The sequence below is a fragment of the Astatotilapia calliptera genome, chromosome 12 (assembly GCF_900246225.1).
Source record: "Astatotilapia calliptera chromosome 12, fAstCal1.2, whole genome shotgun sequence".
NCBI classification, from domain to species: domain Eukaryota; kingdom Metazoa; phylum Chordata; class Actinopteri; order Cichliformes; family Cichlidae; genus Astatotilapia; species Astatotilapia calliptera.
Genome location: NC_039313.1, coordinates 27,795,648 through 27,823,348, shown reverse-complemented (window position 1 = coordinate 27,823,348; position 27,701 = coordinate 27,795,648). Strand labels below are relative to the sequence as shown.

At 37.6% G+C, this 27,701-nt stretch overlaps 1 long non-coding RNA gene across 1 annotated transcript; it reads left to right on the top strand.

Moving 5' to 3' along the window:
• Positions 1-1,034: 1,034 nt before the first annotated feature.
• Positions 1,035-25,733, top strand: LOC113033926 (uncharacterized). Its single transcript, XR_003274097.1, has 2 exons — positions 1,035-2,971; positions 25,170-25,733. It is a non-coding gene; the product is annotated as an uncharacterized LOC113033926 (long non-coding RNA).
• The last annotated feature ends 1,968 nt before the right edge of the window (positions 25,734-27,701 follow it).

Genomic DNA, 27,701 nt, shown 5'->3' with positions numbered 1-27,701 from the left:
TTGCCACAAGAATGCCTTCATTGCCTCAATGTGTTAATAAGTGTTGTACTAGAACAGCAAGCAAAAGGAACACAATGTTTGTTTGGTTTTTTTTTTTTTTGTCTTGTTGGTAATGATTTTATTTGATTTTTTTTTTTCAGTGTTTTTTCCCATTTTTGTCATCAGAGCATAGACTTGTAAAACAGTCAGTGAATGTCTTATTAATGGGTTTACAATAAACCACCATGCCTTTTGTAATTGTCAATAAGTAATGTGTGCTCTTTCTGAATCTGTAGGATCCACGTTGATTTTCGTTAAATTATTTGTGATGTATTGAGACAAGAAGAATTAAGAGATTCGTTTTTGTGTAAGTGAAGGAGAAAAAAGTTACAGTGCAATAAATTCTGCTCTTATTAAACATGTGTTCTGATGATGATTCATTATTTAGAGCATATTAGTAGTTTTTAACAAGACTGCTTAAGTTGCTTTTGAAGCCTGAAGTAAAGTTACAAAGGTCAGGTGTATATGTAGGTTAATATTTAATATTTGCGTACGCTTGTTGAACACTTTTCTAAGGTATCCTTTGGTAGGACCTTTTTCACACAGAACTGTTGATCAGTGAATATTCCCTTTTTCAAACCATTCCCTGCACAGCCTAGAGATGGTTGTGTTTGAAATTCCCAGTAGATCTGCAGTAACTGAAATACTCAGACCAACAACCAAGTCTCATTCAAAATCATTTAAATCAAATCAATAAATATTTTTTGCTATTATGATGCACATTTTGAAATTTAGCAGGTCGTCTTGAGTATGTTGTTATATCTAAATCCATTAAGTGATTGGCTTAGATGTTTGTGTTAAGTAGTAGTTGAAATAATGTACCTAATATAGTGGCTGGCAAATGTGTGTTCACATGTATAATGTCAGGTCTATCTAAAGATATTAAAGACCTATTATGTTTTTATTTTTAGTTTTATGGTTTCCAAATAATTAAAAAAATGTTAAAATAAGTTTTAAAAATGTTACAAAGTAAACTACTATTTTTTATTGTTCTTCACAAAAGTACATATTTGTTGGGTGAAAGAGTTAAAATGTAATTTGGAGGCTAACAAAAATGTGGTAATTTGAGATACATCACATGGTCACGTAACAGTGAGTGGACACAAAAAAATTGATTACTTGTTTACTCAGTCCCATTCTGCCATCATGTGGTCCATTATATTTTTGGCTGCATCATGAGAAAATGTGATTTAATAATCGATTTTTAAAAATCTGCAAATTGAACTGCTGCTTTCATGCTGCTATCAACAATCCCTGTACAGTATTTTCTATTTTTTCCCCACAATATCTTGAAACAACTAGAACACAGCTAACTGCTATAAACACCTGCAGCTGATGACAGAACAGCTCTCAGAGCGTATGGGCACGACTTCAAAGAAGATCACAGCAGAATTAAAGAGCAGAATCTGAAATAAATAAATATATTAACAAACAAAGGCAAAACACGAAGGTCCTGGGAAAATATTTTTACAGTATGAAGTTAGAACTCTTGTAGTAAAACTAAAAGCCCTTTTTTGGTCATTGTTTATCTATTTAGCTAAGAATTAAGCAGACTATCCGGAAAACATCTTCAGATTTTTTATCGCAAAACAGTCTAGCTGTGGATTTGCTTCTTTTCCTTCCCTTATATGCTTTATCTCCTCACATTTCTCTCTGCACTGTTATAGTTACACAATAATCAAAAGTTTAGTCAGTGCAAAAATATTATTTTAGTGCCGAAGTTGCTGTCAGATGTGCATTTATATAGTTGCATATACAGAGTGATAAGAAATTGACAACAGATTCTTACAATGGAGAGCAGGCCAAGACTACCTATCTGTCTGTAGAAGAGACCACCCACCTGCCTCTTTGTACTGTATATTTATCAGGCTTTGTTGCAGTGCTTTATCAGTGACTCCGAGTTACAGAATCACAGTGGGTCCACTGTCATTTCGGACTATTAGTAACTCACAGGTGGGTTCATGAGTCATCCAGACTCTGTTTGTACAGCTGGCTGCACCGAACCCCCAAACACACACACACACGCACACACACACACACCGACCACAACAATATCAATTTCAAACATGACTTGTTACGTGTAACAATTCATTACGTGATTGATGGAGCGCTACTGTGGCGCGGCCGAGGGCACAAACAGAAAAAAGACAAAAAACAACAAACAACAAACAATCAAACTGCACTATTTTTTAATTGCCCCAAGATAAATCACCTTACTCATAATTTTAATCCTCCATTTAGAGCACAGTTGTGTTAACAAATAGAAACTCCCAGAATCCCAACGATATCTTCACTTTCAAACAGTTTGACCACAGGATATAGACCAGCAGCACTAGAAGGGGCCACAGTTTCACTCCCCCAATCTGCCTGTCATACCAAGGAGCAGGCCACACACACCGTTAGATACTTGTTTTACTGCCTTCTTGTTGTGTGTGTCGGCTAGTATAATCTGTTTGCATTTTCATGCTTCTCTGCGTCAAACATCTTAATCTTTCTCAGAATTCTTGCAATGAACTTTTTTTTAAAAAGCATACTCTAATTAGTAAGCCATTATCATACGTTATTATCCTAAATGACAAAATAAACCCATGCTTGAACTTTTAATTGTAAACATTATGCCTTAAAACCTCTTTATCAGAAGTAGCATTGCAGCTGATCCTGTCAACTCCATTAGCCTAAAACATCAACGGAAATCCTCTTCATTACTCCCAGACACTGAACGCACCTCTTCACCTTTGCACGGCGTGTCATTTGGTCTCCAAATTCCTCTGCAGATTACTATACTCCAATACTACTACACGGCACCTTTGCAAATGTTATGCTCTTAGCAGTATGTATTGCATTGCATTAGAAAGGTTAAACTATCAACAAACCGAACGTTTTAATCATAAAATACATTCACGCCCAGCTGCAGGCCTCCTGCTCCTTCAAGGTAAGAATTGTATGTTAATATGCAAAATGTGAGTTTGTGATGTCACATCGGCTCTCTTCGGTCAGTTTTTGTGCTCGTGGCATGGCGACAGGCGTCTTAAAAGCCGAGGCTGAGGCTGCAGCTGATGCGGACTGTTTAATGTTCTGTGCAAATTTGCTTGTGGTTTCTTTGTTGACATCTGGCTGGCTGCTAATTTCTGCTCTTTGCTGCTACTGCCATTGGGACTGATATGTTTTCATGGGTGCTCCACATGAATTTAACCACTTCATTGTTGTTGGGCCAATATACTGTATGAATGATAGTTTTAACAGAAAAGATTTGGTAACACATTTTTCCTCCTAAGCTGCTTTTTATTTTCTTTTTTGGTGTGTGTGTGTGTGTGTGTGTGGGGGGGGGGGGGGGGATTTGGCTCTATATTATTTCAACATGTCTGCTTTCTGCATGCATGAGTTAATTATTTCAATGTAATCCTGAAATCTCACATTTGTTTGTTACATGCTTGAGAAGCAGTGGCTTTTAAGGTTTCTTCCACATGATATATTTAGCTAAGAATCACACTTACAGAAAGATTTCAACTCAGGGATAATTTTTTCTTGGTTTGCTTTAGCTTGTTCTTCATCTCATAATTGCCTCTTAACTGCAGAGCTCAGAGACAGTTGTTTCATGCTGATGTTGCCTTTGGTTCTAATCTGCTGCGTAGTGTGCTGCACAGCATCAAACTGGGTTTTATTACCAGTTACAAAACCATGATTTATTGTGATCTTAAATTTGATTTTTGACTTTTTCTGATGCACATTCATGATAAGAGATTATTATGTAACTTGCTCCCGGTGCAGCGCTCATAGATTGTCTGCAAGTGTTTGCAGCACTGTTACATCAGACAAAGTATCTGTCACCCACTGTTTTCTGATTATTTTTTTTAACCGACTATGTCATCTATTAAAAGTAAATCGTGCAAAAGAGGATATTCTGATGAAAGTTGAGGGTGATGAAGGGGTCCTCTTATTGTAATCAAAAGAACACAGCTTAGTCTCACAAATTCAGGGAGTCATGTTAAATTCAATTCAGGAACAAAGTGCAGTCATAAGGATAAGAGCAGTCTGACAAAGATGTCAAGAAGTATACTTGTTAATGTTCCTCTAATACATGAACACAATAAACAACCTTATGTGTTGTGACAATTACAAGACATCTATGTGCAACACAACATGTGCACTTCACAGGACCACACATTTGTCGTCTAGGTGCTATCAACAGCTTCATGAGAGACTTTAACCTAAGCAAGAACAGCCACCCAAGCTGAAAGAACATGAAGTGGTTGCTATTTTCCAAGAAAAGAGTACAACTGTAATTTTAATCTTTTAATGTTGTACTTTTGAAAATTTCTGGCAAGCATGCAAGCGTAATTGTTACATTACCATTTTGGTGCTTTAATATTTTTAAGAATGCAAAAACACTCAGTGGTGTAATGGATAGTATAGCTGTCACCAGAGGACAATTAATTGTTTTGTTTTGCTGGGCAGTTGAAAGGGGTTATTGTGTTTAGCATTTAATGACATCTTTAAAGTTCGAGGCATAATTTATTAAGTATGTTAATTTGGCAATATCCACAAAGATGCCATTTCTGGGTTTTCTTTTTTTTTAGTCTAGTCCACTTTCATTTTAGCCCAAGCCTTCTAATCTGATATTTTTATTTTTACATTTTCAAAGCCTTGTTTTTCAAATGCCATCCAGAATTTTACTTCTTTTCAGTGCGTCTATTGACTTTTTAATCTGTTTTATTGCTTGCCGATAAATTATCTGATGCAGCTGTCTTAAAGGCAGCCTGTGATCCTTGTCATTGTTTTAGAATTGAAGAGGCTATAGAGAACTTTCTTTTAATCATTCAGTCTTCCACCAGTCCAAAGCAAGACTTCAAAATAAGGGTCTGTGCGCCAAATGTGGAGCCCCAGATGTGGAGCCCCAGATGTGGAGCTTAGAGGAAATGCTTCAATCACAAGGATGTCTTTGAACAATAGTCAGATATTTTGCTTCACGTGATCAAATAATTACATTTGGTTGTTATTTTGGGCTATAATACAGGTATCCTTCTTTACATACTTACAGAAAACTCAACTCTTGATTTCATTAACAGCTCTGTGTTAGTCACTGTCCATGCTCACTTGCTGACAGTGGGGAAAATTGCATCAGACAAGTGGTCGCAGCTGGAAGCTGAGCTTTTCTCTCAAACTGGTGCCAGCAGAACACCAAAAGAAAACATAACAGACAATGTTTGGCTTTTACCTTCTGTCACTCAGCTTCACTCTTTTTCTTTGTCAGCTTTACACACACACACACACACACACACACACACACACACACACACACACACACACACACACACACACACTGCAGAGTTCAGGTTTAATAAAAGAAGTCCATCTCAATATCATATTTTCCACCAACGTTAGACAGTCCAAAATGGACACATAAAAAGATAAAAAGGATTCTGTATATTTAACCAAATTACATAAAAGCTTAAATGGATTTGTGATGAAACCCAAAGCTCAAAAACCATGTCTGCAAAATCCATCATGGTTTTCACAAGCTTTCCCAAGCGATTAGCATTGGCTGGAGTGTTGGCATGTACTCCAAATCAAAACCATATTCATTTTGGCCCGACACACTTGTGTGCTTTTAGGAAGTGTCTCTGTTGCTAACCCAGTGATTTATAAACGTTTATCTCGCCACAGTGGGTGAATCAAAGGCTTGGGGAAAGGGAACAAATTAACAGAAAGGTTTTTAGCTTTTCTTAGGGACCTAATTTTAAAAACCACAGTATTCATAAATCCACAGTGCATAATTATGTTTTTATAGCTGTATAAACTAAACTAAGTCACCTTGCAATTTGATGGTTACCAACATAGCAATTTTGAGACCCCAGTTTTGTTTGGGCTTTGTTTGTTTGCGTTTTTGTGTAAGGATTTATGCATGCTTTTTTAAATGTTATGTCTAATTTTCACAGGATGTGGGATTTTTAAAACTGGAGCAACAGGTGTGCCATGGATGTTGGCACGAAGGATAGATGACTCATAGGCCTAAAACAATTGTTCATATAGTGACTGGCTGTGGCGGGAATTAGTGCTGCATTCAAAGTACCAAAGCAAAAGATTTTCTTCCATCAAGTTTACATGAACGTACACGTAATCGATGTTAATGTTAACTCATGTAATGTTGCAGATCCATTTACACGGAAGGTCACTTTATTAGGTACACTTGTTCCATTGTTTGTTAATACAAAAAGTATAATCAGTCACTCACATAGTAGCAACTCTGCATTAAGGCATGTAGACATGGCTGAGAAGACCTGCTGAAGTTCAAACAGAGCATCAGAATAGGGGGAAAAAGGTCATTTACAGTTAGGCAGACATAATCTTTGTAGTTTTGCCTCTGAACACCCACCACAGTAGATTTAAATCACACAATCAAAGGCAGAGTTTCATCTTTATTAAAGGGGTTTTACAAAAATTTTGCATTTTTACATGACATTTAGTGGCTCATGTTTGGACAGGCAAATATAATTTATAATGTATAATTTAATTGTAAGGATTGTTTTGAATACCTTTATCAAAAATCATTTGCAGTCAATGACTCCCTGAAGTTTAGAATCCATGGACATCATAAAAATGATGTGTTTCCTCTCTTGAGATGGTCTGCCAGACCTTGTTGCAGTCGCTTTCAGTTGCTGTGTTTTTCTTTTTTTGCATTTAGTTTTGTATTTAAGGACTGAAGAGCTATTGCACTGAGATCAAGTGCTATCGAAGAATATCCAATTTCTTCGCCATGAGAAACTCTTCACTTGTTTTTGGATTATACTTTGGCTCATTATCCATTTGCACTGTGACATGCTATCCACATCTTGGTTTCATCTGACCAAATAATATTTTTCCAGGACTGTGCAGGCTCTTTTAGATGTCTAGAAGTCTAAACTGGTTTTCCTGTTCAGGAGTGTAACCAGTGCTGTGCACCTTGTTGTAACCACTCTGTATGTTCATTCATGAAGGCATCTCGTGATTGTAAACCTTAACAATGATAAGCCGGTCTCCTTGATGATATTGTTTAAGGTGGTTTGATGCTGAAAAGTTGTTTATATTTACCAAGGAAATTATTTTATCATCGTGCACTTTAGCTCTGTTCTGTGCATTCATGCTTTTAAAGAATAAAATCGTTGCACTGAGATCTCTTTAGGCCCTATAGTTAAAATTACAGTGGAAAGCTATAATATAGAAGTTAAACAGTTTGAATCAACTTCATTAGTCATAAATGACAACGGAAGAGATTTCACCTCTCCATAAAATTGTGGGACTATGTATAAAAATGGCTTGAATTGCTACATAGAACAAAAAACAAACAAACACCCAAAGCAAAACTCTGAGCTGAATGAATGTACTCCAGTCAACATTGATTGATTTTAAATACCACTGTGGTGGTGTACAGGGGCAAAACTATAAAAATTGTCTTTTTCAGCAAATTATGGACTGTAAGTGACTTTAAATGTGGCATAGGTTGTTGGTGCCAGACAGGCTGGTCAGAGTATTTCAGAAACTGCTGATCTACTGGGATTTTCCTACACAACAATTGAGTTTACATAGAATGGTCCAAAATAACAGAAAATAGTGAGCAGCAGTTCTCTGGGTAAAAATGCCTTGTGTATGCCAGAGGTCAGAGGAGAATAGCCAGGCTGCTTCAAGCTGATAGGAAAGCAACAATAACTCAAAATAACCACTCTTTATAGCAAGGTATGCATGCACAATAGTCTGAATGCACAACGTGTCAAACCTTGTGGCAGATACAGCATCTGAAGTGAGCTAAGAACCAGAAACTGAGGTTAAAATTTGCACAGGCTCACCAAAATTGGAATTTAGAGATTTGTAAAAATGCTGCTTTGTTTGATGAGTCGCAATTTATGTTGCAATATGTACAAAATGATGGTGGATCCATCCTGCATTGCATCGATGATTCAGACTGATGGTGGTTGTGTAATGATGTGGGGCATAGTCCCTTGGTACACTTTGGGCCTCTTAGTACCAATTGAGCATCAATCACCAAAACCTACCTGAGTATTGTTGCTCAATCCCATAGAGCACCTTTGGGATGCTGTGGAACAGATTCATATGCTGGATGTGCAGCTGACAAATCTGCAGCAACTGGGTGAGGTTATCATGTCCAAATCAACCAAAAGCTCTGAGGAATGTTTTCAGCACCCAGTTGAGTCAATGTCATGAATAATTCAGGCAGTTCTGAAGGTAAAAAGGAGTCCAACCTTCTAATAACAAGGTTTATCTAGTAACGTAGCCAGTGAGTGCATTTTCTCCAAGTTGGTTATATTTCCCATCTTACACAAGCATCAAAGGATGGCTGAAGCTCTATTGTTCTGGATTGTGGCTAGCATAATTTATGGTGGCGGCTCTCAGGGAATTGCTGACAGAAGTTTGAACTCTAATTCTACAGTCTACGTTACATACTGGAAGTGCTTTTACAGGAAAACAGTTTAAGCAGTACCAAAACCCAAGGAAATATTTCTCTTACAGTATTCCCATGACCTCAGTATAATCATTTAAGAGCTCAGAAAATAAATAAAATGTAATGAAAGGAGGAAGCCAAGAGTTTAATGGAAACTTTGGAGCAGAAAGCAGAGTGGGAAGAGATTGTTTCAAGGTGACATGGTGTGGAAATATTTGACGAGATGACTCCTTGGTGTTTAAAAGGAAGCGACTGCCTGATCACAGCAGGGAACTATGGAAGTTATTTTTCTAGTGCAGAGCCAGAAAAGGTAGTTAGAGTTGTGTAATAGTGACATTAATTCTTTGGTCCTCAAACTTTCGATATTTCCCTTTTAGCTGTGGGTGACAGGTACTCTAGTTTCAACCGGGCTTCCCGAGATCTACATAAATAATGGCCTTTAACTACTGCTCAGTTGTTGCAGTGATTTAGACTGGATGCAGTGAGATCTTTTTTTCCAAATAGAAATAAATGTGGGCTCTAAATTGCCCTAAAATCTGGGTAGGCAGGGGTGCGGCGGAAAGGAAAGCAGCAGGGGAGGAAAATTATTCAGCCAGCTGTTAAATAATGCAAATAAATAATTTATATGTGGTTGTGTGGTACAGCGGGGTTTTGCTGTCAGCACAGTTTAGGATGAGCAATAGATTTGTTGCCATCCATGTCAATGTGCATCATGTCAGTGTGGTATATTTCCTCTATGAACGCTCATTTTAGTTTTCTTTCATTTCTTTTTCTGCTGTGAAATTATTTTTTCAACATATTTGAAGATATTAACTTTAGAAAATTAGAAAATTTTATATTTAGAAAATACCTTGGGAAAAAAGAAAGTATACGCAGCCCTGAAGGTCATACTTCTAAAGAACTGGTTAATAGCAATTTTCCACAAGGTGAACTGCACATTGAATAGTTTGTCCAAACAGCAGTCCAGAACTCAACAACATTTAATTTGTATCACATAAAAGATTTTGTAATAAAATATCTTAATTAATGGTTTATTACTGGTGTATTAAATAATGGGGCACTCCTTCCTTTGTCAACTAAATACAGATTACACGAATAATTTAATTATGGATAACACAAATTTCTATGGTTAGTTTCAATGTATTATTTATTTAAATGTACTTGCTTTACATATTAATAAATGTCCAGATGCTGACAATAACTGCAGTAATCAATCAGTTATGCCATTTAACTAATAATTTACAGTCAGCCATGAACCCAGCATTTCTGCCAGGTCAGATTTATAAGGAGTAGGAACAACTTGACATGGAACATGCTTTTGTTACTTTTATATCTGTAAATCAAATATTTTATTAGAAAAAATAATAATGTTGTTTATCACCTTTAAACAGGTGTCTTGCTGGTACGGCTCTGATCAGGTGGCCAGCAGGGGGTGCCAGTTCACTTCTTAATTGTGCTTTAGGCCCTAGTCTAACACTCAGGTTTCCCTCTATTACTATGGGGAAGGTGGTCATAGCATTTGTCAACATGCTCACATTTTCAGAAAACAAAACTTGGTTTCTTATCATTTCAACTTCTTGTATTGGAACATTAATGTATTGAAAAAAAAAGAAACAAAGACATCTAATTGTTGCAGCTGTAAAAAACTAAGTAAAAATAACACATGTATAGGTTATGCTAACCAAGCAAACCTTTACTGTATGCATTATTGGATGAGCCATTCCACTTACTAAATTAGCAAGGTGATATTTTTGGCGTTTATGGGAGCCTTTATGAGCTGTGTGGCTGTCACCAGCAGACAGTGTTGAAGCAGCTGTAGGAAAGCAGAGGTGAGCAGGACAAGCTGTAAATCTTCTTCAGGCCACAAAAGGATTGGCACACAGACCGAGCGACACAACTTCAAAGAAAACCCCTGTCTCCAATGAGCTTCTTGCCTTCACTGATACAGGTTTAGCTTGCCCAGCTGTTTCAAGTGTTTTGTTGTGAGAGTGTCTGAATGAGTTGTGTGGGTGGTTTAGTCTGGAGATGGACACCATAAGGCCACCAACCAAGAGCAATGATTGACACCCTTTGGTTGAAGTTTGAAGTGTGTGCATTCTTGTCTGTATGAGTGTGTGTTGATCTTTCTAGACCCATCAAGAAGCTACAATTTGTTTTCTTTGCAAAAAAAAAAAAAAAAAAAAAATCAATAGATAACAAAAATTGTTTCACATTAAAGCACAAGAACACAGAAAAATAACTGTTTTTAAGCAACCAACTACTGAATCCAGCTTCTCTGATATTTAACTTTACAGCTTGTTCTGTGATAGTATGAATATGTCTGTGGACAGTTGGTCTGTCTATTCAAAACATTTTGAATATATCATCTTTGAGAGTTGACATTTGATAAACCAAATAAACCTATTACTTAAAATCTGGCAAATTAATTCACAACAAATATACCATCAGATAAACATGCATCCCATCTAGAGAGGTAATATCATTAATAGCATAATTTTTCATTTTATCAGCTTGTTTTTCTCTTTTGTAGATAAGCTGTTGGCAAAAGGTCAATAAAAAAAATTGTGATCTGCAGTGAATCAATAGAACAGACAAAAACACATTGGATTTTACATTTATGAGACAAAACTGTATTTTTGTTGCAGAAATCTGTCTCCAAATGAGTAACATGAGTTACAAAAAAATGAAAATAATATCTACAAAGAAGGCTGCACTAAAAAGTCAGCTGAAAGTCTGTTTGGCTGTTTTAGCTCACCTTTTTATTTTCCCGAGAAAGCTTGAAGAGATCATACTGAAACTATACTAAAGCACAGTCTCTTCTGACTTATTTAAAGAAATGAAAGTTGCAGTTTGCAGGTATTATAGAAAGTCCAAACACCCCTGTGGTCACAAATTATATATAATAAAGGGGCTGATGTTTGAAATTGTTAATATTACTGCCAATGGGACAATGACTCTGACTCTGTCTGGCTTTCGTTTGCTTTGAAAGCAGTTAAGTGTGATTACATGTGCTGACTTCCAGTACCTTTCTAGCGTACCTTCTTTTCTCTTTTTAATGGGATCCATCGTTTTTATAACTTTGTTCTTTACCATCGGCCTTTCGCCCATCTCCTTCCTTTTCCTCCTTCCTCCCTCTCTTCCCACTTCTCTTGTTGGTTGTCTTTCCGTGTCAGAGACTAAGCAAACATAGTCGTGTGTAAGTGGCCTCATAACTCCACGTTCCTGAGAGACTAGGAGCTCTCAGATGAAGCAGCTGTGTCTTCATTTGTCAGCCATGTTCAGCATTCTCTAGATATCTCGAGGAGGCTCCCTGTCTTTTTCTGTGTTCTGGTTTGACCTAGTGCCATATGAAAGGCTCTGTAGAAGCTCTCAGATGCATAGATACATGAGATGCATGATTTAGGGAAAAAAATCTGAGTGTTTGGTGAACTCACCAGGATTTGAGCTCCAAGGATCTGCTAATTTTTATTGGCTATAACATCTTCTTTCACTAGCTGGGACCACATCCTCATTTTTGGTTTGACAGCATTTCTAGTAGATAATGGCAGATGGCTTGAGCATGGATTGAGACTGCGGTTTGGGGAAGGCCTCAGTGGGGACTGGCGGCAGCTCCCGGGCTGGGCAGATCCCCATGTACTAATGAGAAGTGAATGAATTTAAAAAGGGAGGGAGGATGGGGCACAAAAACAAACAGCTTTAAGTGCCGGGGGGAGTCATATATAGACGAGAACCACAAGGTTTGTGTATGGAGATGTGGTCCCGCTCTTGAAAATCAGATAAATTATCTCCAATAGATGCGTTTGTTGTTGTTTTTGTTACTGATACACAAACCTAAACTTTAACCATTGCAAAGAATTAAGTTAACAGGAGAAACAACAGGGGAGTCATTTTGACATCTTCTTTCACCTGTAGGAAACTTCTTTTCATGAAGAAGTTAAGTTTTTAATTTTTATCTAACTTTTAGAAATACAAATAGAATTTTTAAAAAACTATGTAAGATTCGTTTTCACAGCTTTATAACTAACTTTTATAACTTTGCTGTAGAAGAACAGAATCGAAGGGAAAATTGAATTTTGTTACACTAAAATAAATAAAGTCCAATGTGTACGCTGCCTGGATGGATGATTAGATGGATAAAAAACAGAGCAAACACTGGTTGCTGTGCTTAAAATTTCACTCTTTATTTGCTTGGATTAGTTCTTGTTCTGGACTCTCATCTGTTCACCTAAAGTTCCCCCACTGCTCTGCACAGCCAGCAATCTGCCCAGTTATCCATGCATCTTTCATCCACTCTGCCCTGCTCTGCCCCAGCTCTTTCACCCATCTCTGACCCATTGAGCCTTGCAATAATTATTCATCTTCTGTCTATTCACAGTCTTGTAACAATCACATCTAACTACAGTAGCTTTGTCCCAAGATATAGCAGCCATCAAGCGGTGGGGTTTTCATTTTAAGAATTTCGTACCTCATTTTAAAATGCTTAAGGAATTAAAATGCTTCCTTTAGCTAGGGTCTAACTCAGCTCTCATACGATTCGATCAAATAAAAATAGACCATATCACAGGAAGCAGTTCACCTATTTAACATTAGAAAGCTGGGTTAAAAGACCTAAGAATGGACATGTAACACAAACTTTGGAGAGAGGAACAGCCAGAACAATTTTCTTTTGCCCGCCAATAAGGGAAAGGATTTGCTGAGGGGTTAGTGATTCCTAAAGTGAAGGGAACGCCTAAAGTCCCCTTCGGTGTCCCTTATAGTCCATTACAAAAGATCTAGCAGAAGATCTTGCTGCTTTTCTGTGATAGTGGATTGCGGATCCTCTGTTCTCTATTTCAACTGCAAATCCTTTGAAGTCCTTGACACATTGCTCACAGTGAAGGCGTAAGGAGAAAGAGCCAAGTGCTTTCTGAAATATTTAATATATTTTTCCTAATATTCCTGTTGCCCTCCCTCTCACTGCCTTGGTTTCTTGCCCTGTGTGATTTCTAAATGCTGAAGTTCATTTTTTTTTTTGTTTTCAGCAAGTCATGGTTTTGCATTTTCCCTTTATTCATTCATCTATTTATTCATTCATGTACTGAATTTTAATACCACCACCGTCATCATCATCATCAGAAGATGTTTACAAGATGTCACAAGAAGGACCATCATGTGTTTTGTTTTGTTTTGTTTTTTTCTTCAGCTTGGCCAAATGAGGTTCACACGTCATCTTTTTTCTTTTCTCACCTCCTTTCTCCTCATCGCCGACTGATAGTCCCCTTTCACCTCCCTACTTATTTTCTTCACCTTGCAGGTTTGAATCATCAGACGCACACACATCTGTTTCTTCTCCGCGCTCTCCATCCCCTCCCTGCCGTGCCTTACTCCTATTTTACTTTATCTGTTACTCTCTCTCATCTGTTTTCTCCTGCATCTGGTGAACATGAGCTGTGGAAAGACAACAGACAAGTAATGGGAGAAGTGTGTGTATGTAATATGTGGGGGCGGCCTTGCCCATCTGCATGAGTGCACATATGCCCAGATGACAAAGGCAGCTGCACGTCTTTGTCAAAAAAAAAAAAAAAATCCCATCTGAAAGTATTTTCGGAAGAGCTTTTGGTTCTGTACCCACACTGAACTGACACCCACAAAACCACTGACACTCAAGTCACTAAGCTGTCCAACGTCAGCTGCTGAAACCTCTTTATATGCTCCAATCCATCATGATATCAGAAACATACTCTGCATTTCAAAAACTGACAAATGTGCCTTGTGGCAGCAGAGTTCATTATGTAAAAGTAGGATCAGAGATTCATCAACAGCAGCTTCTATCTGTCTTGGTCTCAACAGCAGCTGGAATCAAACAAGAATGATTTTTCTGAGTATTTTGTACAAACCTCGCACAGTTATACAGATTCAGTTACAGAATAATTTCAAATGAAATTCTTGATTACTTTTGATTCTTTTATTGCATTTCTTGGTTCAGTTATAATGCACAGCTCATGTTTTTATATAAACGTAGAGATTGGGATTAATCTGCCACCGAAGCCTTTTTTTTTATAAGGTTGAGAGATGTAAAGTTGGGTAAAAGTGTTAAAAATGTTGGTTTCTCTACATGGACTAGACGCTAGACTTGCATCCTTTGTTTCAGTGTCACAGAATTCAGGGAATGAACAGAGGTGCTGCCACAAAGGCCAGTGTAAGGTAAATCAGGATTATTTTGAACTGTGAATCATGCAAAGCTACTCATGTGGAGTCCAATAATAAATGCAATTTTGGAAATGAGCATTATTTAAACATTTAATTAATCATTATAATGTTCAATAATTCTCTCTTAGTCTGCTAAATAACTTACACTTTCAAATGGATACTTTGCATGGCAAAAATCCTATTGCATAATAATGTTAGGAATGTAGTAGTCAAAGCCAGTCTACTTACAAAATGGAATATTACTGGAACTTATCGTCTTTATAAACAAAATTTGGGTTCCTCAGCACTCAAAAAGTTGTAGGCCTATTTTTATCAAGTATGCTTAAATGCCACGTGCTACTAATGAATGGTAGGTTTGTGGTTCAGACCACACAGATGCCAAGCTCTGGATGAGCAGTGCCAGTGACCATTGGTTACAACTGCAAGTAATATTACAACCTGCTGGTGAGATTTACTAAGAAGCAACATCTGTCAACCTAGAAAAAATATAATCTGAAGTACAAACATATGAAGGTTGTGTTGGTTACTGTTCGAGGCACTCTAGTGGTTTTGTACTTTCAGCACACCTATGAAAGAGCGCAAACCGTTGACCACATCTCTTCCATCTCTGGCCTCACTTTGCCTGAGGTTTCCCCTTTAAGTACCTTTGCTAGCACCTTGCAAGCCACAAAACACAAACTGACTTGGGGAAGTGACAAATTGAGAGGGTTTGGCAGTCTGCTGGCGGTAAAACATGCCTGTTTACATGGGAGGATCCCACAGAACCACAGACATGTCCCTGACAGCCAATAAGGGAAGAGGTAGGAATGATGGGAAAGCTGTGGGGAGAGGGAAGAAGAGGGAAAATAACAGAGAGAGAGAAAAAAGAAACTATAATGGAACATATTTCCAACAAGGTGGAGATGCACATTTGTCAAGCACAGAAGCAAACTTCATGCACTGAGCGGAAACTACATCCTCAATAAACTGGCTGTGGGAACCAATAGCACATCTCACAGTATGTATGTAGACTATATTTAAGCATATACGTTTAGTTTGCACATTTGTTTGTTTATACAAAAAAGGGTAGGTCTTGATAAGTGTTAAACTTCTACCTTTGGAATTAAAACATTTATATACCTTCATGAGTTTTAGTATGTCTGATACTAACCTCACTGATGTATAGTGTTTGTGTATTTTATTTTTTATTTATTTGTTCAGAATTACCGGCCAACTAACCAACCAACTTAACTTTTTTGTGGTATTTGTGCATATGCAATTCCCAGAATGTATAATATTCTAATAACTTGAACTGAATAGTGTTTAATCAATAGCATTTATTCTCATTGCCTCATAGGAGTGGAAATATGCGCATTGATCACATTGACAGCTATTGGATGAACTGTCATGTCAAGTATCATAGAGACATTCACTGCTCCAAAATGATACATCTTGGAACGCTTGATGATCTTCTAAATTTCCCTTAGTACTAACAAGATGTTAACGTCTATGTTTTGCGGCTTTAATTAGATTCATCAAAAAGAAAAATCTATCTGTAAATTTGCTTAAGTTCATTTGTTTGGTTAAGTCTCTCTTAAGATGCACCAAAAAAAAAAAAAAAACAACCCCCACATTGTTAAATAGATAAATTTTAACTTGGTTATAAACAAATGTTTCCATGCCAACACACTAAAAAACATTGGTGAAGATATAAATAAATATGGCTGTTAAACATCAGTATGTTAGAAGGCACTGCTCTCCCTCATCATAGCCCAGAGATCTGTTGACTGTAGCCTCTAAGTCTTGTTAAGTTGTTTGAAATCCATGTTTAATACAGTTGGCACCAAATTGTGCCACGTTTAAACACCAAGTGTAACTGTTCCCCTTCCATCAGACTTTAACTTTTTATGGCTTTTACACCAGACTTCTTCAAACCCATAAATTACTGACAGGCATTGTCTTCGGTAAGTGTGTTGATCTGCCTCTGGAGCAGGGCTCAGATTTCTTGGCCAAGACAAAACTTTAAGACACTGACAGAAATGTCTGAGAAAAAAGAAACCCTATTCTCCGCATGTCTTTGTAATTCAGGAATATTATATGATTTAGAGGGTGGAGAGCATTGGGCTATGGAAACACAGAACTCAATGGCAGGGAACACAAAGGATGTCTGTTCTTTCACAATGAAAACCTTGTTGGCATTTTCTTCGTGCCCTGGAGAAAGCTGAAGAATAAACAACACTTTGCTGTCCCTCATGTCCTTTGGGACTGTATCTTTGACAGCCATGCCTAAATGGAAATAGAAGGGATTCAGATTAATCTGAGACAAACTCAGTAGGATGCATTATTAGATTTATCTGGTCAGCGCATTATATGCCTTCATTGTGAATCTGAAACTTAAATCCACAGTATGCACCGCAGTTGTTGACAACAGAGTGGGTGAAACTCAAATCTGTTTATGTGCAATCTAAATGTAATTTTCAGAAAGTGACTGCAGTGTCTCCACTCCCTATTCTGCTTCTACCAGAAACAGAAATCCCTTTCTAAAGTGTTTAACCACAAATGGTAACAATTTGACATTGTAAGCAGATTTAAGTGTTTGTCCACTTTAGGTAACATTTGTTTCGGTTATTGTTATATGTTTTGCATGTCTAAGTGTAAGTATTGTCAGAGCTTGACTGTAGACGAAATCTAATACTGAAAGTGGAAATTTTCTTTGTGCTACACATCTGAGTTTTAAGATGTTAACCTCTTAAAATGATATGTACATACAGCATATGAATAAATAGATATGACGTAGAAACTGAAACTGAATGCCTGCATTGTAAAAACAGCAAGTTTGGACTGCCAGTGATGCAGGACCTCTGAAAGAAACCAGGAGGCTTACATGTTCATTTGGCTATTACTGATCTAATCAGTATTTTTATATTATAATGGTGCAATGAAAAAGGAGCTGTCAAGATCTCTGCAGTTAATCTATATATAATCAGAGCATTATTATAGGCTGCAGGCTGTGCGCTGCCATAGCCAGTAGTAAATACAGTCGATACCAGAATGCTGCTAGATTTAGCAGCATTCATTGTATCAGTTAATGGAGACTAAAGCACAGCTAATAGGACAATTAATATTAAACGATATAATATACATCATGTCAGACATCACCGGTGGCACCTGATGGAAAATCTGTCCCATACCCCTTAGAAAATTGGTGAGCAGCTCAAAGTACCTTTGCGTGAGTATAACTTCAGTGTGAAGGGTAGTAGCATCATTGCGCTTGAATTTTATGCGTGGAACCTTGCTTCTGTTATGCGCCTGTGTTAACTGACATCATGAACCAGTGTAATGTGTACAGTTTGTTCCACTAACCCATCCCAACATTATAGTTTTATGTGTATTTCTTTTAAATCACAAAAATGATCCCTATCAAGTGTTGTTTCTGGACCTGTTTGGGTCTGACACCATGCATAAATTAATCATTAACATTACAGACTTCTCTAGGTAACATATAAGCAAAAATGAATGCTGGAGAACATTGCGTTTGAAAGTCGTGGTACAGTTGCAGTCTGAAGTAGTAAACATTCACTACTCCAAATTATTTCTTCTGCCTGAGGCACTAGAGGAGTTTCATTTGAAGAAAGATCCATGCGAAATTATTTAGAGACGGAAAATGTAGAAAAGTTTCATATGAGATTCTCCAGGCCTCCCCACCCAGGAAGTTATACTAATGCTGTACGAGTGCATGGCCTTAAACATCCTATTTATCATCATTAGAAAAGTTCAAAAGCATGTAGGAATGCCACTCTCACTGACATTTCTTTAAACAGCTGGATACGCAAAACAGCTTCTCTTTGAAAAGTTATCACTAAGCAAACAACATGTGAGCTGTCAAAGGCTTATGGCTTTTGCAGCTCACCTCCTACAGCTGCCTTTACACACTCTGCAGGTGATTTCCCAGAAGGAAAGCCAGGAAAGGCTGACACACGAAACACAAGCATTTACTATCATCCAAGGTAATGGTAGGTTACTTACAATGGCATAAAGGAATTATCATGTGTGACTGAGGAATCAGTCTTTCTCCGAATGGAAGCTTATTTTGTCCCAGTCAGAAAGGAGCAGGGGGTTTTGCTCTTGGTTTGGATGTCACTTCGTTAATGTGTTTTGGAGCACATCACTGTAAAGAACACAAGATGATCAGTTGAGCAGGTATTTGAGCATGCATTAGTGTTAATTCAAAAGATAGCAAAAAAGGCTTTCTTATTAGATTTTGATTTGTTCTCTTTATAATTCAATTTAGATTTAAATGTGTTCTATTAAAAAGGAGTTTGTAACATAGCAGGATAATTTGTCGTGATAATGAGAAAAATGTCACACCACAAAATTATCTGAAAGAAATTCTCATTAGAGCAAAACCTGAATATTTATTTTCTTACTGTGAATATAATATGCTTCTGTTGTTTCCAGTGTATTGCTATATGCTTCATACTCTACTTCACACAGTGGAGTAGAATAACAGAAACAACATGATTTTTACCTGAGCATTTAATTTCTTGTGCTTCACAGCAGTATATATGGCTAAATATTTATTGAAGGCTCAATTCCCTCCAAGGGATTATTGCTGGGAATATTAAATGGTTTCTTTCTTTCTTTCTTTTTGTTTTGTTTTTATTAAAGCAATTCTTACCCTGGAACAAAGGTTATGGTACATACTGCTGTAGTATGTATATAATATGCTTAGTTTATCAACCAAGAGTGAGCTTCAAATCAGAAAGACACATGTAGTCACACATGACGTGTATTTCTGAAAAACTTTCCCTTTTCCCCCCTCAATGATGGAATTGTTCAAACTGAAGGAAACTTGGCTTCATTCAAAAGACTGGCTAGGGATTAATCAATTTTCTGCCATCTTGATTATCTGGCCAAACTGCCCACCACTCAGCAGCAATTAGGCTGTCCTGGAAAAAAAAATCTCAACCTCAAATGTGCATTTTGTCCAACTTATCAGTCTGGTCTGTGCATCAGTGGCAGGGGCCCATTCAAGTTCCTGTGATTACCTTTGGCGTCATCTGAGCCGCTATCTCCTCCCCTGTGTAGTGAGTCCAAAAATGTGCAGGCATTGAAGGGGGACTAATGGTCCAGATGGCTGCAGAAGAAATCGGTCTAAGCTGACAGTTTATCCAGGCATCCGACAATTACAGCCTCCTACTGGAATAAAAGGCAACAGTTGGATATTTCATTTAGATCTTAACAATAAAAAGGAAATGTCAAAACACATTCCCACACACAAATGGAACCATATGGCAGCCATCTTACCTGGGTTTGGTTTAAAACCTGCTATTAGAGGGTATATGGAAAAAGCAGCATCTGCAACATGTATAATTATTAGCCTTACTGTGAACACAGTTACGCAAAATAGCCACAAGTATCCATTAACTGTTTTTGGTCGACAAATGCTAGACATCAGGTTAGGCTCTAATGTTTGTATTGGAGTCCAAAGACACCGGTAGAAGTGTGCTCTTCATTTTTGCCCTGTAAATACACAAACACAGTGAGAAACAGTTCCATTAATTCAGTTTTACCATCTATGTTAAAGATTTATGTCAATGTTCTTAATAGGTTAAAATAAAGACAACAACAACATTTTGCAAAGAAGACCAACGACCCTCCAGTGATCCTCTGTAAGTTAACATTTAATAGGGCTGAGGACCTAGAAGTCAAGGGGTGAACCAGTTTTGTGTTAATTCAAAGAAGAGCTTTAAATGTCTTTCATAAAGCCTGGAAATATAGTATATATTGGATTTGCATTTATTTTTTCACAATAGATCAATGCAAATATTTCCCTTTATCCTAGCAAATATAAAGAACTGAGTGCTTTCACAAGACTTCTGTACAGTATTGTAGCTTTGGGGCATAAACCTCACCAAAAATGTTTTGTTTTTTTTTGTGTAATTTTCTTCCCAGTCTATTCTAAAAATACAATTACAGAGATGTAATGATACCACATAAGACACAAACCGCGGTCCTCTTGGTGAAAGTTTTTATTTGGCGTATGCCAACACCATCAACTCCTGGTGGACTTTGTAGCTTTTTCTACGCTTTGCAGAGAGAAAAAAACTTGAAAGTCATGCCAGTCCAGTAAAACGAATATCTACATTGAACTTGTGTGGATTTCCAACTTTTGAAAAGGCTGGAACTCCATGCAAGTTTGCATTAAAGCTGTTTATTCAGCTAATTCTTTTATGGGAGACAATGAATATCTTCCTGGCTCCAGCATCCCTTTTGTTCTGATTTAGGCCTTCAGATTGATGGCTTCAGATATAAACGCGCTGAGCGTGTATTTAGAGTGTATATAAATATATACATAAAGCCTACAAAAGCATGTGGTTAAAGGCTGTTATGCCCCAAAATATAAAGCTCAGCAGAAAGCTTTCATATCCCTCATTAGTTTGGACAACTGGCAAGTGATAAAAGATTCCAAACGTTCATTCTGAGCGTGTTCAATTCATAGAAAACAAAACAAATGAAGAGTGAATGAATAGCAGATGGTTTGGTGTAATACAGAATCAATTCCCACACATCTGCTGCAAATAAACCAAGGAGACAGAAATAATAATTATGCATGCAACTCAAATACAAACTAGATCAAAGCTTTGCTTTTCTCTAGCAACATAATGATACAATAACACATTCACTATTCTACGTTGGACATCATAAACCTAGATAATAATTAAAGAATGACTGCGGGATTTCAGCATTTGAAGAAGGGAATGGCTGTGTGCGTCCATGTAAACGATCGGTGTCTTAAATAAAATGCAATAGTGATATTGATAGAAGGAGTTGCATGTTTAGTTTTGGTACAAGTCTTCATGTACAAATGACTGGATATGATGGCAGCAGGTGTACTTATAATTTAGAGTCAAGCAAACGTTAATTTATTATTCTGTAATACAGCACACAAGCTGGGACATGCTTGAATTTTTTTCAGTTCAAACTGTATTTGTTACCACTGAATCAGTCGTGCCATTTTGCTGATCAGCAGAAAAAAGAACTCTTGCTGAGAGCCAAAATAATCCTTGGAAAAGACTGTAATATCAAAGTAATGAACTTCATGGACAATTTGATTCCAAGTACATGCTGATCCATAGCAAAAAGTGATTTTCATGGATGAATAATACAACTGCGTGAGACAATGCTCAAGCCATACTGATCCCTCTATCTGCAGTGAGAGCTCTTCAAATCCTGGCAAACCGGACTCAGAGCGAGGTGTCCAAAAATAGAAGGACAGATTTATTGCACCCCAGATGTGCCTGATTTATGACCATTGTTTAATCTGCAGATTCCAACCACATGAAGGTCTTATATTTTGAACCTTAATTTATGGAGCTCAGAGAATGCTGGCTTAATGTTTTCTGTCTCTGTAGAAAATGAGCCAGCGCTGTGACTCAGGCAGATAAACAGATGCTTGGATTAACACTGATCTTATAAACATATGTGGAGAAAAGGTTATCTCTTAAACAAGCACCATTTGTTTTGGTCAAATACAGAAACGTGGGGTTTAAACCTCATTGAATCAACCATGAAATTATTATTTTTTTTCCTTATCAAAATATGTACTTTTTTTTTTTTTTTTTTTTTTAGGTTAAAATTTTCTGAGAAGAAATTTAAAAGCCGTAAAGAGTCCACAGCAAAACTTTCACTAAGCAGGATTTTAGAGCTGGTAGGAGGCAGGACTGTCACACAAGTAATTATACATCATAATAGGTCTACAATTTTCCTTTTCCCACCCCTTGGCGTCATATGCAAGTTCTCATTACCAGATCGACTGAGCTTACAGCCCCAGGCGGACGATTTTTTCCCTGCAAGCTGGGGTTCTTGTGTTGTGGTGGGAGGGTCGGCAGAGGCGACATGGGCCAATGTTGCTGTTTATTTCCATTCTGTCATGTGTGTGAATCTGATTACAGGTCGCTAAGTCAATATTTAGCTTCTGCGGACAGCATCATCGTCGAGCAGTTTATTTTTTCTGGGCCCCGCCACATCTGCTGCCAATGTCATGCGCGGTCGCCAGCGTTTGCTGCTACCGGGAAGGAAAGCAAACAATGAGTCTGCAATCCTGGTCAAGTGAGTCAGGCGAAAGAGTGGCGAGTGTGAAACCATGATTTGCAGCTAGAAGTCAGACTTGTTGGTGCTTCAAGCAGTTTGAGGGAAACCTTAATGGATTTGATGAGGGGTCAGAGAAGTCCATGGTTATTCACAAAATGACATCTTTCATATTTGGGAAAAAAAAGAATAAAGCACATATAGCTACATATAGCTAACTTGCTCAGACTATTTAAAAGTATGTTCAAGTGAACACTTTCATTTCACTTGTTTAGTAGAAGCAACTCATACTCATATGCTTTTATATTGCACAAGCTGCGGGGACAATAATTACATTTCATGCATTTTTCATTTGATTCCTCTTGTCTTAGAGTCTTGCATGGGGGCTGCCACTTTATTAGGAGCCAAGAGGAACACTAGATGGAGGCTTCTTTTCATCTCTCCCTCAGGCAAGAAGGATTTGATATTTATTAAAAATGGAGAGCAGTATTTTTTTCCAGTCATGACTCTAGGTTATTCCAGTGAGGCAGACCACACACAGTCAGTAGATCAGAAACACCTCCTCTGCTTGCCTGACCTAGTATGTAAATTTTAGAAGAATTGTGGACTTTCTGCCAAAGATGTGCTGCTCAGGACTTCATTAGACTCTGAACTGATTCTGGCTGTTACTTGAACTAAGTTGGCAATTGTACAGTGTGTGTGGACTTGCTCTGTTATTTTGGCTGTATTAAGTGTATCTGCGTTTGCGTTTATCGTAACTCGTAAATTATGCTGCTACTTTTACTGCTGAATGCTGATAATGTTCTTTAGGAGATTAAAGGCAGAATCTCTCAGCAAGACTTTGGAGTCTTGCCATGCATAAGGGGTCTGTATGACTTTTTTTTTTTTTTTTTTTTTAGGTACATATATGCATTACTGTACAAAAAACGAACAGCTCCTCACAACTGCCAGCATCCCTCCACCCTTTAAAATTCACTTTCGTCTGCAAAACATCTGGAATTCATTGAGTGGAGGAGGCTGGGGGAAATGAACTTCGACAAGAGTCTGTAGATTTGGGTACAACCCCCTTCTTTAGGTTCCCTCAGATGTTGAAGATAGGTTTACAGACAAAAACGTGCCAGTCTCTCTCATTTTGTTGTAACGGTTTAAGAAGAATAAAATAATAAAAATGATTTTATTCCAATTAAAGAATGCAAGAACTGTAGACATCAAGATTGAATGGTAGTGTTAATGATACTTTTCCTTTGATTCAAAGTCCTCTGTTTGCATGTAATGACCTCATAGAAATGGACTGACTTGGGGTGATTTGTTACAGTAACTCATTACTTTACAACACCACTGTAATAAAAACACTGTGAACCTCAAAGTTGGATATCCCTTTTAAAAAGTGAGTCATTATATTAGTCAGAGTGACCAAAAACAAAAAGCTGGAAAGCTGGCATGCCCTCGCTTACAGATGTTATTGGTCATTTTTCTGTCTGGGAAAAGAGCTTGTACACTTGTAGCAACAGTGAAGTGTCCAAATGTGCAACAGTAATCCAACAAGGTAACAGAAATCTGGTAAAGTTATTCAGATATCTGAAAGTAAGGGTAATAATTATTCAAAAGCAGATGATTCATTACATAAGCTTATGTGTGTTCACATGATGCACTTGCAGTACTCATCATCATAGCAGGTCATTTAAATGCTATGGTAGACTGGAAAATTTGTTTCAGTGTTACTATCAGTAATTTGGGGCTGAAACTATCAAAACTCCCCATGCCTTCTTCTTCTCTCTATCTCACTTTCAGCACATGTTCTTGTGTTACTCTAAAGACATACAAAGACTCCAAAAGCAGAATCATGACGACGATCAAGTCTTTCCTAAGAAGTCGATGTTTAACTCTCCAACCAATATAATCTATTTTCACTGGTGGTAGTTTTCTCAACTTTGTGTTACTATATGAGAGAATCCTATGTCTAGAAACCCTTGTTAAGAGAAATCTACATGTTGCAGTGCCTGAAGCAAATAGTTTCTCAGTAATACTTGTGTAGGGGCTGCATGGTGGCCTCTTCGTGAACAGAATTACATCTGTTTTTTGTTGGTCTGAGACATTAATTATATCCTTCTGGAGCTGTCTACAGGCTGAGTTGGTGTAATTGATAGTAAGACAAAACACTGCATGCAATACTCACTTTTGCTTTTACGTTATACTCACACCAGCGTTTGAGTTGTATATCTGTTTGCTACTCATTTCTTGATTTAAGAATGTAAAGGTCATAGCTGTAGTGTAAGGTGTTTTCCCAAACTGCTTTGATAAATGGACTGGTTCTTATATAGTGCTTTTGTACTCTACTTGAGCACTCAAAGGGTTTATACAATAGGCCTCATGTATCCATTCACACATATTCATACATCCACTTTTTTCTCTGCCTATGTGCTTTTTAAATTTCAAGCTCCAGTCCAATCCAAGTCCAATGCATCAGAGAGCAACTTGCCTAAGGACACTTTGGCATGCAGACTGGAGCAACCAGGGATCCAACCACCAACCTTCCAAATAGTAGATGACCTCCTCTACCATTCAAGAAACAACAACCTGTATTGTTAATGAAACAAATCTGTCTCTTTGTTGTTTACCTGATTTTACCTGTAAAATCAGTCAATTGAACTGTGATGTAGGCCTGCAATGATTCCTTGATTATAAAAACGTCCTTGCTTTGTTGTTTTCATGTAACACACAGCTCTGGAGTGCTCAGTTGTCACCATGTAACTAATTATAGAGTTGGAAAAGAAACATATCCAGGAGCAGCCATGCGAATACAGAGTATGACAACATTAAGCCCACTCAGACCCCAGTTTTTCAACAAAAAGACTGATAACACAACAGCAGCAGTGATGATGATGTTGTCATAGTTTAACATGGAGTGTGTCTATGCACACGGCGGAGAGCAAATACGTAGAGTGAAAGAAAGCAGCAGCTCTATTCCTGTAATCACAATTAAAATCTTTACTGGGAAAAAGCCTAGTGGGAGTCCTTCATCAAAGCTTCTGATCAACAAACTTTGACATGAAGAAGAGTGAACTTTGTAGCTGCTCCATCCACCACAGTTTGTTTTACACAGTGAAAAACCTCCAGTAAGGCTACAGAAATTACATTAAAATATGCAGATGAACTTAGTCTGATACCGTGTTTAAATTAGGCGTCTTGCTGAAGGCTCACGGCAGCCATCGTGTTTTCAATCGCAATGATACCTGAGGAAACAAAGGGGAGTCTAAGGGGGGGGGGTGTCAAGGCTTTTGTAACATTATTTTTCAGATTTAAAGTGAAATTACATAAAATTTGTTTTTTAAACTTAGTAATACTTAAAAATTTAAATATAAATTAGTCTTTTTCTTTTGCATTTCAATAAAAATGTACATGAGCCAGTAAAACTCTGAGGCACTGACCTGGGGACACTATGTTGGACACTGAATTAACATTCATTATTAACATTCACACCATCATAATGCCTTGTTATAGATGGAATCCTAGGCTACTAAAAAGTTGGAGTTCTGCTACGTATATCAATCTGAAGTTTGCTATCCTGTCACCAGAAACAGCTGGTAATAACAGTGAGTTATTGCACACAGTAACTATATAACAACGCTTAGTAGTAACAAAGCTTATGACTACATTTGAGCTTCTTAACCGACAGCTATGTGATCTTTTCCCAAAAGTAAAACCCGACTGAGTATTAAAAATGGAGATCTGTCAGGAGTCATTTTAGCTTTTCTTGGCCCATTAGAATTTCACTGAGGACATTAGCCTTTCCACTGTTTTGATGTTCGTTATCTTTAGTAGGAAATGCACTAAACAATCTGGGTTTAACAAAATGACAGATAAGCTGCTATAATAGCACTACGCTTAAAAAGAGTTTTCCTCATGGAAAAACTAAATACACTACTGTTTGTTGGCTATTTTCTTTTTACGTTGGGGATCTCACAGTGGAACTGCTGCAGTAGCAAAGGTGCTGTGTTTTCATGTAGGCCTGAAACGTCCTCATGCACACAACTAAGGATAAATGTGCCAACAGAGTTCCTGTTGATAATCAGAAGTATTAAACAAGTCATATGAATGTGATTCAGCCTATTTCTAATGGAAAGCAATAATATGAACAGAAAGGGTGTGATGCACTCCCAAGAAACTCAAGATTCATTCCCTGCAACCGCTGACCTTCTCTGGTCCTCCTGTCGTCTTAATGTTTTCTTTACAGGGAAGTTAAGAAATCATTATTACACTAGGGTACACTGTGCAGTGCTGTCAGTTTGAGGTAGTTTATTGCACAGAGAGTTTAGCAAATGAAAGGAATGCATCATCAGCAAGATTAACAGTGTTTGAATAGCACAGGTGAGATCCTCAAGGCCAAAATTCTTGCAAGCTGTTCGTCCATGATGCTCAAAGACAAATGCCTTGTCAAAATTCCTTCTCATCTTACCTTTACATGTCATCTGTTCTCTATCCCCCCCCCCCTCCCTTTTTTTGATATTCTCTGCTTTAAGATTCAGCTCTGCCATAAGCTCCAAGAATGGCAGGAAAAACCTCTGCAAGCTAAAAAAACCCCCAAACATCACTTTTCTCATGTTTAATTGGTTTTCACGTCTGTTCCAGCTAGGTTGTAACTTTTAAACACTTTTCTGTGTTTGCTTCTGTTTTCCTAAAGCAGCTGTTGCAAGAAGTTATGAAGCGTTTGAGCAGTCGTCTCAGTAGCTCGGAGGGTGGAACTCTTTGGATTATCGTCTTAGCCCTCAAACAAGGCTGATGGCTGTGGAAACAAACTTGCTTTTTTTTCACACTTTTTCAATGTGCTGTACTTTTTGGCCATGATACTAAAAAATAAACAATGGGGGAACTGCTGTTGCTGTGCTAAGGATTTAAGCTTTATCTATCTATAAACTTTTGGCCCTACTCAAAAATAGTAAACAAGGAACAATTTTAGTCTGGTTCTCAG